Below are 15,564 nucleotides of genomic sequence, written 5' to 3'. Positions count from 1 at the left end.
GTAACTGACACTTTTCTCCAGAATCATTAAGTTTTTTTGTTTCAAACTGTTTGGGTTTACTCATAAATTGAATCTTTCTTTGTTGCAAGCTGTCCATGTTTACTAGTTATTTTGAGAGTTTCAGACCAAGTTGTTCTCTCATGATGAACATGCAAAACCTGAGTCGCAAAACTTGAGACTCGAATTGAATACAACAGGTGACCCACTACATGCATGTTATATGTTCATGGGAGCAACCTTTCAATACAAGAGAATTCAAGCAGTTCTAAAGTATTATATTTTTAGTTATAAACAAAACCTAGCAATATTACGAGCACCTATTGTGGTCAGAGACAGTATTTTTTTATGTACATCAATATTTATTTCAAATGCATGTACTACCAAGTACAGTTTATGAATGTTCATTTCAAACTACTTATAACATTACAACCGGTATATTAATATCACTAATGCAACATCACCATCATAACATTGCTAAGGTGAAATCAATAAGGCAACATTGCTATGGTAATGTCACTTAATTACTAAAATTAACATTGCTAAGGAAAAATCTCCATGTTAAATTTCTAAAGTAAAAAATATCAGTAAGGTTGTGTATATATCCACAATATAGGGCTAACAGTATCGAATACTGACGCATTGTCGGATGCAACATAAAGAAATGTTTATATTTTTTGGAATAGCGCCACCTATGGCTACATCGCTGCCGATTTCCTACGCAAAGTTTGTGTCACAAAGTTTGTGACATTTGAAAACAATTTACGATGATATTTTATGCTACTTTATTAACGAGAATGAAAACGTTACATAAGGCTTTTCAAAGAGAGAATTAGTACTCATAATATTAATAACACTACTACTATTAGCGACATATTGTTTCCCTGACGTCGAAATAACAAAAGGGTGAAAACGATGTCAATTTGAAAATCAAAATTTTCTCTTGAAAATGAAATAGTACAATGTTATTTGAAATAAATAAATCACAGTCTGGAGTAATAAATTATAAGCAGGCCGGTTTCTAGTGTACTTGACATTCCCTTCGATTACCGGGGGTACGTCGGCGACTTGTAGGCTCGTTGAAAAACATACCAAGCAACTACAAAATTAGTTAGTCAATTTAGAATATTAAAATACAGACATGAAGCTGATATTAGTAACACCAAGGAGCAGTAACAGACAGGTATTGAATTATTTCCCAGCAACAAGCGATAGTGGTCATTGGCGGGTAACCTATTATCACAGTCCCTCTATCATTAAATATATCGTCATACAACCACAAAAAGCGTCTGTGACGTAAAGATGAACTTGAAAATACGTCGTTCACAACATCGTTTCAACCACAGTCCCTCTAACCATGGATGTATGCTCTAACTATCTATATGATAGAGGGACTGTGCTCCACCTTTCGGCCTCTTATAGGAAGCCATGTCGTTGTGAAATCACTGAATAATATTACTTCACCACGAAGGCAGAATTAATTAAAAATTAGAGGTCATCTACCCACCTCGACTTATAAAATTTGAACTATATGTTTGTCTAACAAAGATTAAATTTCACCCGAGCACAGCTGTATGTTGACTCATTTCATGCCCTTCCATTCATTTCCAATTGATACACGAAATCGACGGAAACTAACACGATATATTATTGACCAAACCACTCCATAAACAATCTCCTCCAACAGCTGCCTCTCTTGTGTGTAGACAAAAGAGACGAAAACCTTGCTGTTTTTTTCTATAAAACTCGTTTCAAGTCGTGCTCTTTATCGACGAAGTGTTGATATATGGATAGGAATGCATCAAATATCTTTATTGGCGGTAATTACAGGTTGAAAACGATGTTGTGAACGACGTATTTTCAAGTTTATCGTTACGTCACAGAAGTTTTTTGTGGTTGTAGGACGATATATTAAAGCGCGGCAGTCGTCGCGCTGCGCATGTGCGACATTTGTGTTGATAAACATTGATTTTGCCACAATCCAATACGCTCTTCAAATGGAAATCACAAGTATGAGGTTTTACCTGGGTGCGACTTTCACTAATTACCACCGGCGACTCCTTCGATACCTTCCAATCACCTAAAAAATATCTAATTAAAGCTTCGTAACGTCACAATTTGTACTCGGTGATCTGCACAACAGTCAAAGTCGCCATCTTTGTTTATATGAGACCCATACATCTCGCGCATACGTGGCGCGACGACTACCGCCCTTTAAATTGACATACAGTATGGAATAAACATTTACAATTGTCTTCCAACTTTCTATAGTATCAGTTATGGCTGTTGTTTCATCTACTATCGGCACAACAAACCCATTCCCTCATCTTTAAAAATGGCAAGGGCAGTTGAATCCAACCAACCATGGAAGGTGAACTAACTAATCAACAAGCCACAACGCATCTACGTCATTTAAAAACGTTTCAATTGGCCAATGGAAACCTCTCGTTTCAGTTTGAATTTTTTAAGATGAAGGGAACAGTTATAAAACAAGCATACCCCTTTCGCAATGCAACAGAATTATAAAACAAAATATTTATTCAGGATCGGTGAACATATTGAAGCACTATTAATCAATCGATGGAGTAGCTCTGAACCGACTGTCACTACAGCCTGTTTGTTGTTACATATGTGACGGGTTATTACGTAAATATATAGGGCACATATTGGCGAGAAGATAGATGACTGAATATAGATTAATATACACAAATGTGCTAGACAAAATAGAGTTTATACAATATACTCATAGACCCGTACAATAGACATACAGTCAATAATAATATGCAAAAACATGCCCACGGTCACATCGTCCTTCATAACTCTAACTGAAAATATCTATTTGTATCCATGGTAAAACCATTTCCACTGTATTCTTAAAAAAAGATTGCTTCATCGTTTTTCGTGTAACAAACATTCATACAAACTATTAACAGCCGCTGTGATACATTGTTTCAGTCCCTCTGTTATAAGCCGACGTTAATATGGGTGTTTAGAATAGTTTCGCCCACGCTATGGTCTGAATACCCTCTTCAGTGAGACACATGTACTGGTCTCCCCAATACACGCGTGCATTATGGGCCAAATGAAATAGACAGCTAATGATAAACCCGGTGACAATTTTGCTGACTTTTAACATTATGTTGAACACCAGCAGATAGTTCTAACTTCAATATTTTTTTCGTGAGAACTTCATTAGATTCCTGATACATATGGAAGGTTCATTATGACGAAACCTATAGAGGTGGCCCAACCATCGTGAAATTTACGAACTTTGACATCGAGGTAAGTGTTTTAATTTTATTTCATTTGATTATACTCCTGGACACATTGCCCGTGACTTGACTAGTTTAAATCCCAAACAGCAAACAGACGGGTTCACATTTAATTCTCCCTGAGTTGTCGTGATCGCGATTACGTGCCGGTTAATGTGACCTTGTGAAACAGTACACTTGGGTAATTGACAATACTCCGCCGCTGGCCGTTAACAGGACATAACTAGTACAGGGCATATTGGAGGTAATCCTTGGTCAATGTATAGCTGCAGTGCGTTCACCTCTACGGCACTGGCCAAGGACACACAAGCGATACAATGCCCAGGGAATCTAAAGGTATTCAAAAACTCGCGGAAGAAATTAAGCACCAATGTGTACCACACATACAGTATGTATATATTGTATGTGGTTAATGTTAATAATACCACAGATAGGAGTGCATTGACAATTCCATATTTCCGGTATGCGTGAACTCGCTGTCAGTCCTGCACTGGGCCCCCTGCGTCGTGTAACAAAGTTGTCTGCTAGCGCTGTGACGTACTAGTATATGCACTATGATCGCAGTAAAAGTTACTCATCCTTATCGTGCCGCCGCACGGATTCGTATCCGTCCATTTCTCCGTGTGCACAGTAAGCTGGAGCTATATACGTGTACCTTGAAAAGGGTGCGCGCGCATTTGTATTGGTATCATACTGCAATTTGAACTCCTCATAGACGACCTTGTAAAAACCTAAAAGGGGGTCTAAGAGAATATGTGTTGAGTATCATTTTTATAGGTTGTTGGTGTTCGAATGTTTTAGATAATTATTGACTTTGACACACATCGCCAGGTTGTTTCCCAGTTCGAAACATTTGTTTAGAGAAAACCTGTCTACAAATATTCAAAGACATTATTTCCAGAAAATGATTAGTAATCAGAAATTGATAACCATGAGTACCCTTCATATAACTACAAGCCATTTTGTCACCATGTGTATCCAAAAGTAATTTATATGATATGGTGAAAACTTTTTACCATGGGAATCAATCGTAAATGGCTCAAAAATGACCTTTTCATAGATCTTTGACCTGTCTTTTGTGCGAAAAGTTGTTTGGTAACCATATATTTTTATCTCGGATTTCAGAACAATAGCATGAACTAAATCATAGCTTAAAGGGCAAGGAAATTCAATCATTTGTTTTAATGGTAGCAAACCAACTTAAAGAGTGATGGTCGTCGCACAGCGCGTGTTCGAATTTTTTGTACTAAACAAAAAAAAAGTATTTTACACGTGTTGTAAGTACGTCGCTATGAGTCCCATACCGAACACGACGCGGCACGACGACCACGCCCCTTTAACTTATATAAGAAAGAGCAGTTTGTAAATAAAATAGTAAACAATGTAGACTTGCATATAGTTTCTTGTTTATTTGTTGGTGTTTTTTTCAATAAAATAAAATATCACGGGACTGTGTAAATGGCGAAAGCCGTACCGCGAAAGCCGGGTTTATTTCACTTTGCGTAAAATATCGAGTTGCGTGCAAACGGATATGAAAGTAGAGCTTAGGAAATACGTGCATGTCACTTGCGTAAGTTCAAGAATGCCGACTGATATGTTGTGTTATTGATATTATTATCACTGAAAAAAAAATAGATAACACAATATTATATGTATTACCATTATTTATTAATTCGCGACAGTGTTTTGACACTCGTATTCTTATTGACTTCACTTTGATCAGTAATGGATGGTCTTTTGGGGATAAATACCTCACTGATAAGTTTCATGGACTTTATGTAAGGCAGTGAGTTGTTATAGGTAATACGTTATATCTTGTCGAAGTGGTAGTTGATGATTTCCCATGGGGGAAGCAAAATATCTTGGTAATGTAACTGATACATTAAAAATATAATTATAGTAGCATTACATTTCTGACCCAGGCCTTCAATTTACGTAATTTGTTTAGACGTCATTCAATGCGACTGTAATTTGTGACGCCCCCTACGAGGTGTTATCACACAGGCTGTTTGAATATGGCATACCAGTATACTGTAAAACACTTTGAAATAACTACATACCACTTTAGCGAATTTGACTCAATGCATGAATTAACTGAATCTTAATTTAGTGACAATAATATTGCCGTGAGAATATACTATATTCTTAATTTAGCGAAATTGCGGATTAGCTAAATTAGCTAAAATAATGTGCTAGCTAAACAGACATGTTTTACAGTTTATAGTCGATGTTCCTATACCCCTTCATGAATTATGTTTGTTTTCAATTCAATTCATAGTAACTTCAAATATTGTCTGTTGATCAATTGTACCGTATATGTAATATATAATGTGATCGTGGTGATAGATTGATTTAGAAAGATTCACGTGCACAACTAATAATTGAAAAATTCCTGGAGCATTAGTAGTACAAAGGTAATAAGAAAAAATGTGTTTCTGGCCCGAGTTTATTTTTTAAAAACGTTGCGAGAACACAAAACACACAAACTGATGATAATACGCGTACACGTTCCCGTACATGTCAACATTTTTTCTTTCTTTTTTTTATGGAACATCAAGAAAGAAATTTGATCACGTGTATACAAGATATTGAGCTACCAGCGGCAGGCGCATTTCCCCCGCAGCCATTGGAACTGACGCGTGCCCAAGAAGCAACGATCATAGCTGGGATCAAACAAACATCCGAGTACCTAGAATTGGGTGTCGAACATTGGTTTTTGTAATACTGTACATGATGTTCCGAGTTAGGTCATGAATATTCAACAGTTGATAGTTTAATTTTACAACCTTGAAATAGCGTCAATTTTATTAGAACAATGGAAATGAATAACATAATTTTCGCTACTCGTACACGCATGGCGTATATAAACTCCAGGACTTTATTTATAATAATTAATTTATCACTATATAAGTACCATACGAAGGTACTGAATGGTAGAGATATAAATAGCGTACGTGAAAGAATGATATAATTAGGTATTTTACTCCGAAAAAGAAGCACAGTATATTTCCTCAGATCGAAATTCGCACAGGACTGTTGATAGGAATGAAGGCAGAATGTGACTTGTGTGCTTTATTTGTTTTGATGCACCATGGAATCTAATGAATGAAGCCAAGTTTGCCGTATATGGACATATCTAGTCTGTAATGAAACATGCCAGTTTACGAGTAATTATAATTGTGCTCTAACATTAGACCTTAGAGACTTTCTATGGTCTGTGGTTCTAACAATACTAGAGAATACTGATATGTTTTTGTTTTTACCGCCAAAATGTAGGTACTGTATATGTTGCACATACTTTCTGTTAATATAAAATCAAATAGACCCACTATCCAATTGACAACAGATTTTATTAAAAATTTTGGAAGAAATATAAAAAATATTGTGTGACAGGTGACAACAACTTTGACGTTCAAAACTAAACGATCCAATATTTCAAGAAACTTTCAAATAACAAAATTGCAAAGTCTGAAATAGCAAAATTGTTTGGTGAATACTACATTCACTCACACAATTATATATTTAGTCAGCACGTTTACGTTATAACAATTTAAAAGGTTGTTGAGTTGACATTATACTCTCATGGTCGTCTGTTAATAATGTGAGCAGTTGGTCCACGGTCAAGGTTATGATCATTTAGTATATCAGTCGCATGTGCACCAGTCTAATGTGCACTCAATGATTTAATTTAATTTACCCACCCGTCTTACTTTCCAATAGGAAAGTGCAGATAGGAATAGCCTCTTTGTCATGGCTTTATAATATACGTGCCGGCAAAGACGTGACTTGTGTCCTTCATTTGTTTCGATGCGCCATGGAGTTCGATAAATGAGGCAAAGTTCGTCGTACAAATATAGTCTTTAATGAAATATACCAATTTACGAGTAACGAAAATCAATGTTTCTAATAATACCGTACTAGAGAATACTGATATGTTTTTACCGCCATAATGTAGGTACATGTAGTTATAAAAAACACGTTGCACATTTATATGTACCGGCATTGTTACCTCATCCAAGGGGTTTTGTTTTCGGTAGTGTTGGTTTGTCTGTTGGCAGGATAACCCCAAAACTTAAGGATGGATTCTCCTAGGAAGGGTTGCCTTTGATTTAAGCATGAATCCATTCTGGTATACGATATACGAAAGGTTACCATAGAAACGGGAATGATTCTTCATTTATAACTCAAAAGGATATTGATGGATTCTCATGAAATTATCAGGAGGGGTACCATGAACTCGGGAGCAATCGATTATATTTTGGCAGAGATCTGAATCTGGTTTCCATAGTAACATTTTTGGGAATGTATTTTTTTAATTTTTATTTCAAAAATGTAAGAATAGATTCTGAACTTTCAGGCGAGGTGGCTTTTGATGCATGCCGGTAGGTAGAGCAGGTAGAGATGTGGATTCAGTTGTCATGGAAACATCAATTTCGGGAATGATTTTCACTAGTAGTATTTTGGGGGCTGATTAAATAACCACCATTATGAAGATGTAGCATTTTGCGAATTACTATTGAAGTAATATTGATGTAAATATAATTCCAAATGATACGTTTTCATGGTCAAGGAATCCAATAATATAGACAAAATGAATGCAGGGACATTAATTAGGTGTATGTCACAATATTAGGGGGGTGAGCTACACAGTTGAGATCCACACTCCCTGATTGTTTTTTATTTTTCCAGAATATCTGTTAATTTTTGGATAAATATAAACCTACTATGTGATTGACAACAGGTTTTATTCAAAGTCTTCAAAGGTAAAATAGCAAAAAATAGTTGTGCAGGTTTATTTTGTGAAAGATGACAATAACTTTGGTCTCCAAGGTCTAATTGATGATATAAGAACAGATAAAATTGCAGAGAATAAATTACAAGAAACTTTAAAATAATCAAATTTGTCTGAAATTGCTTGGTGCAGTGAGTTTTTCCTTGAATTCACACAATTATATATTTAGTCAGCATGTTAAACAATTCAAATGTTATAAAGTTGACATTACAATCTCATGGTTGTTAATAATGTTAATAATGTAAGTAGTTTTTGAGAATATCTTCACAGGCCCAGATCAAAATTTTTAATCTTTAGTGTAAATACTATAGACTGTATGGAATGGTACCCACAATGCATTATGATACCATTGCGTCATGTCGATTGATCACCAACTTGTCTATAATAAAAAAAAAAAATAGTTTGAGGACAATGACCTCACCATTGTCTCATTACATAGCAATATAACGTAATCAATACCACATATGACCATAGTTTAACCCCGCCAATATGAACCCTGTAACTAAACAACAATCCACAGTCCAGAGGGACTGTGAATAATCCCACTATATAAATGTATACTGGTATACAAAAACTTGAAATTTACTTACATATTTATCAAACTCATTCGTCCTGCGACCAAATAAAAATGGTAATTTCTCAGTTGTCAACTTATCAGACAATAAAATAACAACAATGCCTAAATTATCCATGCATATTATACCTAAGTGTACAGTATGGTTTAACAAAATTACGAATAAATTATCTGTGGGTAAACATAAGGGTACTGTATGGAATATACAACTATTGTAAAGCAAAAACAAATATGCATTGAAAATCTAGTCATGTCAACTTAATGATCCTGTTTCATGTTTCAGCAATCCCAGACTTGTTGCAACATATATATAGTAAACAGTGTAACTGGCATGATCCATGAATGTAGTATATAAATATTTTAGCACCATAGTCAATTTCACTCACACAAATATCGTTATGTAGGTATACATGTAATTCCAAATCAAAGAAGGAAGCTCTTGTGTCGTCTAAGATATTGGAAGCATATTGGAAATATCTCAAGATTTCTTTTTTAAAGAATTATAACAATGGCCAAATACAGTACTATAACGTTATTGCGAGGATACTGCGTACTGCCTGAGTGCATACTTTAAGGTATTCTCGTAATAACCTTATATTATTAAAATGTATACATCTTTTCCTCCCAGGAGTACATCATGGGAATACCGAAACCCAAAATCTTAGAACAGATTTAGTGAACTTCTTTGTGTGGGGTTCGGTCAAAACCTGGGAGCAGCCATGTTTGTTTTTATTATTAGAGGATGCTTACTCGCGTAATCGTTCCATATTTGGAATTCGTCTTTCCTAATATGGTAGGATGAAAATATCCAGTGCAATACCGCAAAATTTCGCTATGCTGTAACTTGTGGTGTTACGGTGACAGATGTATAATAATGTAATAAATTTTAGCTGAAAAGACTTGAGAATGAGTTGAATGTAAAATGTAGGAAAAAAGGTATATTCGCTGGATTTTATTTTCACTGAATCATCCCTTCAGCGAATAATAAATTCAATGTGAAAATAAAATTTCATCATATTGCATATGATGGTATGATTTAAAATTTATAAATAATCTGATAAAATATGATGATATTAGAGAAATAGACTACCATAAGTGTATTCCAAATTGGTTGCGTAATCTTATTTTTTATCTGAAGTCACTGTCACCTCTTTTGTGTGGGATATTTATTGCTGTGTTAATGAAGGGTTAATTGTGATAAGTATGAGTACTACTAGCACCTCACTTTAAGTTAAATAAATAAACTGAAGCTGAAGTTAGACATCTAATAGTCATAACAGTGGTGATTTATCATCTTAAGAACTGGTAGGGGGGATATGTGTATGCTTCATGACATTCGATATGTGTATGCTTCATGACATTCAATAATTGTATCACTGTTCTATCTTAACTGTATCAAATGTGAAGGTGAGTGAACCACTCATGTAATTTAAGTTTCAGATAAGATTTAATAACAAAAATGTGATGTATTACCTCAATATATTGTAATTTAGGTGCAGACATAGACAAGCAAATATATAAATAAATAAAACACTGCATTAACTTACAGTGAATGCAATTATACTTAGTCTTGTTTTGACACTTTTTGTTGGACTGGCTTCAGTTGAGATGATTGATTATAAATATGTGAGGAGTGTTTCAAAATTTGTGACATAATTGTGAAGTAATGGTGTACAGTCACATGAACACCTCCATTTTGCAATCAAATTACCATATCTTTTAAACAGGGGGATGTTAAAGCTTGGTGGTCGTCGCGCAGTGCATGTTCGAATATCATGTAAATAAACAATGTATTTTACACGCGTTGTATACGTCGCTATGAGTCCCATATCGAACAGGGCGCTTTAATAAATTTACACTCCCCAAAAACGTGAAACCAGTTAAGGTTTTGTTTTGTCGTGTAAAAAGTAACATGTCATTATGAACTGAGCATACTGACATATTTGGCATTCACAGTATGTAGTTATGTAGACCAGCTGGGTTACTTTACTAGACTTTTAAGAATAATTCATCTATATAAATAGATACAACTAATTATCATGTCATCGTTCATTTATTTCAAATATTTAATATAAATCTATAAAGTGCAGATCGCAATCAGGTCAACTTTAATAACTTTACATGCAATGATGGAATCATCACAAATATTTCAAATCCATATAGAACTCAATACCCATACACACTAGGCTTCAAATCAGTATTAGTATTTTTGCATGTAATTTAATTGAACATATTTCTTCATTTGGTTAATTTCCTGTAAGTGTAATAGCACATACATTATAACATGTATAAACTCAGTTCCAGTCTTGTGTTGCTGTGCTACTGTAACTCAGCTTTGGACACCCTATGAGCAAACGGTGAGCCGCTTGTGTCCCTGTGTATAATATGTATGAGGTTATTACGAAGATACCTCAAAGTATGCATGAAGACAGTACAGCGGGAGTATTTGCGTAATCATTCCATATTTGGAATTCGCATTTTCTTATATGGTAGGATGAAAATACCCTGTAAAATACCGCAAAATTACAGCAAGCTGTATCTGACGGTGACAGATGTATAATAATAATAAATACTACTGAGGGCAGTATAACAACAAGGAACGGCAACTATATACCACGGATGAAGACAAATATGAAAAGTACACACTGAGATATTTTGTACATGTATAGGTGATTAGACATTGAAAATAAATTAAAAATTGTAATACGTGCATAATTAGAACCAAAAAAATTAAAAAAACTCTGGTCAATTTTTACAACTATCATTTCATTTTAATTTTTCTTTTGTTTTGTCTCTGTGACTTAAGTAAGGTAATGTACCTCAAGAGCTGCTGCAATTCCATGGTAATATTGATAAAGCAGCTTGGACCATGGCCAAGTATACATGTTAATCAAGTACACTAAAGAGGGGTCAATATACTAGTCATCTATGACATGTACATATACATGTGACAAAGATGAGCAATGTTTTGTTCACAATAAAGTCATTTCGCATCTTGATTTTCTTTCCCATCTGCTTCTTTTTTGTCACCAATTCTATCAGCAAAATTTTACTCACCAAATCTGATAAAGAATCCTTGTCATATAAACAGTGAGCAAAATTTGAAACCCTTGAAAAAGATTAAGGGTTGACCATTTGAAATGGAAGGGGCGGCAATTGGATTCTTTTCACATACATAGGTCTTCAAAACTTTTTGTTGACATTTTCCTTTTTCAATACATCAGTACGTGTATTTCCAAAATAATTCTAATAAACATGCTGATTGCCTTATGTCAAACCTACTGAATCTTCTACCCACCCAACCTATTTCAAAGTTTGCACAGAATTCCCCCTGGATTTCCAAAGTTAGCATATGATTCTAAACCATACAGCACCACGATAGTCATCAATTTTCCCAATTAAAGTTGGTCATGCAATAACAATAGTGCATCACACTTATACATAGAGCTGATATATATATAGCTGTATTATCTAGTGAGTCTATGACAACACTTGTATCTCGATTCCTGTATGAAATACAGTCACAGATGAATGAATGAATGAATGTAACATATGAATGAAATGAATGGAATGAATGGATGAATGAATGAACGAATGAATGAATGAATGAATGAATGAATGAATGAATGAATGAATGAATGAATGAATGAATGAATGAATAGTGCACTGATCTTGACCTCCAAACCAACATTGTGACATATCTGGTTACATCTTTTGACAGAACCATGCTAAAAACGACAGCTATTACTAGAAGTGGCTTAAAATAATCTTCTCTAATAACTTCCAGTACTAGTACACAGTAAATATATAGTTTTCATTTTTATATAACTTGACTTCGTCATTGGGGAATATCTTCAAGCACACCTGTTTTCTTTAATTGTGATGCCATGCCATCTCATTACTACCTTGTTATAAATATATGAAAGAAAAACAAGCAACATGTCAGCTCTATTGTATTATATGAAAGAGGACCACCTCAGGTAGTCATTGGGTAACAAAATTAAAAAGTTACTTTTAAACATAATATATCTGCTGCTGCTGCAGTATTTTACCCATTCATTCCAGCTATTCATGATAGTTTTCAGCAGTTAGTCATATGTTTGATGGCTACATCAAATGCTGAACAAATGTGCATAAACAAGATTTCTGTAAACAAATATCAGTACATAAAAATCACATTACGAATTGAAGAATATTTACAATGTAGGAAATAGTAAATACAGACAGGGTCTTCCATGTCTGAGAAGCCCAAGCCAGTATTGGAAATAGAAGAGTGTAAATTTGTAATTTTTCAGAAAATTAATATACAAAATTAATATATAAAAACATAAAACTTATGTCTACCTGTTTGGTCATTATACACCCACTCAATAATGAAAAAAATTATTTGCTTATGTCTAAACATTCATACACTGTGATTTTGTCTGCTATTCTTTTTCTATATGTACTTACATGTATAATATAATAAAGTTAGGCTTTGAATTTGAGCCAGGCTTCAAAATAACTATTCCTGACTTCTTAACTACATGTAATTCCGACTATTTGCTTGGCCGTACATATCCACATAACAGGTATTTTAACATTTTATATATTTTGAATTTTAAATATGTATATTCAATTAATTCAAATGTAGAATAATTCATAAACCTCAAAATATAATATATTTGTAAATTTACATTTTGACAGCTTAACAGATTAACAGCACACCAAGCATTTCAGTATCAACCTTACGTGAGATAGAATAGATTAAATTTCACTATTTTGATGTTTTGAGCAATTTCACTGAATTTAAGTTAAACAATGAGTTCTATCGTTAATCTACTAGTTCATTTTGATTTAATTTAGCGAATTAAAAAAAAACCCCAGTGAATAATTAATGCATTTACAGTTACTGTAAAGGAGTAACATCAAGAGTTAGTATTAGTGCTAAGATCATGACACCATACAGTCATTTGGTAGGGAAATTATCTCAACAAGGATTCACACTTTGAGCAGCCATCATTTTTCCCGCCAACAATATGTATTTTTATCTTTGTTAATTTGAGCCCAAATGGCTACTGAAGTTTTTTTTCCAAATTTTTGACAACAAAAATGTTGAAACAATTAATTTGATTATGTTCAGCGGGTTAATGTATGGTAAGTGTAAGTATCGTGTGGCATATGTTGAACTGTTGCCATGGCAATTACTTAAGTCAGCTGTCTAAAACCTTACAATTGTATCTTGAAAACTGCAATTTTATTTCATGACAATGTGAAAAGTGGTATTGTTCAACAATTGTAATTTATTCCCAAATGTAACAAGAAGATCAATACCGTTAACTTATACAATGGTTTCAGACTCAACCTGTGTTAAAAGTAAGTTGTTGTAAATATTTATAAATGTAGATCCCAATTCGAACGAACTGTGATCACTATAGGGAATTCATATTTTTTTTTATTTTATAAATTAACTGTAAACCACATCCATGGGTAATCTGGAATCATTACTTATTTGTTCTATATCTCACCTCATATACTGTGGAATACTTTATTTTCGCTGGAATTAATTTTCGCTGAAAAGGCTTTTTGGGCGTTTTGTATGGAATTTATTTTCACTGATTTTTGATGTGTTTAATGGAAATATAGGAAAAAAAGTATATTCACTGGATTTTATTTTCACGGAATCATCCCTTCAGCGAAAATAAATTCCAAGCAAAAATAAAGTATTCTACAGTACTTAAGAAATATCAATGATTTATTTGACTCAAGTCCATTTTATAATATCTAGAAAATATTACTATACAATGTAAATGCAAATATTTACTCTTAGTTATAGCATGTGCGTTTACTTGTATGTATTATGTAAGAAGTGTATCTATCATCAAAATAATTATCCATTATACAATAAATAATATTTTTATTTTATGTGTGCTTTTAATAAGAATGGGTGTCTAATAGAGCAAATTATATACTGGTATTATATCTCTCACATCACATTACGTCGACCAACTCATTTTAAGCAGTTTTGATACGATTTTGATGATTTTTGAGCTTTATATTTATTATTGCAGGCACTCTCCAGACACTTTTGCCAAAAAGCGGTTTTCAGTAAGTTGAGGTATAGAAGAATACAATAATGTACTATTTGGGTTAATTAGATCATTTATAAAGTATCTCTTCCTAATTTTTTTTTTTTGAAAGGTACATTCATGGAGACTAAATTTCAATATTTGGTGAGTGACTATCTAGTTTTATATTATATATGTACAGATGAATCAAGGTTCAACACCTTCTAATGCAACATGAATTGGACAGGTGCTTCTAATAGTGCAATAATACACCAGAGAGAATAACTCTGAGGTAAATATTAATGAGAAGCTAGACAAATAATGAAATCATTTCAAATGTGATGTTATGATGCTGTTTTTTTAATTACCGTAAAACATAGAGATGCATTATTTTTTTTCGTGTCAAGAAATTTTCTACTGAAAATGAGCTAAAAAAGAAGAAATTGGAAAAATGGTTATAAAATTACAAATATAGTATAATACAATATCAGTATAATAAAGGAAATATTGTGATATGCACATTTTTAAAAGAGAGCTACACCATATGTGCATCTTTCACAAAGGACTCATAAATCAACAATGTAAATACAAATCATAAATTACCATAATACATCAACTACTATATTTTAATATAACAACATAACAAGTTGTCAATTATTATTTCTGTACATTGTAATTCCGCTCAGCCTGTTTTCTCAAATTAGTATTTAAATATTTTAAGGGAACTCACGCTTCTTTCAAAGATTGATACATCTCTTAGATTAGCACAACAACAAATAACATGGATATAGCTTTCCAATGGAAGTACATGACCAAGTGAGGTATAAATATGTTTTCAGAAAAATAACATGGAAAAAAAGTCATTCATCGACACAGTTTCTG

General features: G+C 33.5%; 1 protein-coding gene across 1 annotated transcript in view; it reads left to right on the top strand.

Moving 5' to 3' along the window:
- The first annotated feature begins 3,018 nt into the window (after positions 1–3,018).
- The window catches only part of LOC100372547 (S-adenosylhomocysteine hydrolase-like protein 1), a 54,132-nt gene continuing 41,586 nt past the window's right edge, over positions 3,019–15,564 (top strand). Inside the window, exon 1 of the mRNA XM_085497159.1 lies at positions 3,019–3,279. The gene's annotated coding sequence lies outside the window, so the exon portion shown is untranslated. The remainder of the gene's footprint in view (positions 3,280–15,564) is intronic.

Source organism: Saccoglossus kowalevskii, chromosome 3 (genome assembly GCF_978046115.1).
Source record: "Saccoglossus kowalevskii chromosome 3, keSacKowa6.1, whole genome shotgun sequence".
Classification (NCBI taxonomy): Eukaryota; Metazoa; Hemichordata; class Enteropneusta; family Harrimaniidae; genus Saccoglossus; species Saccoglossus kowalevskii.
This window is presented reverse-complemented; position numbering and strand designations above follow the sequence as displayed.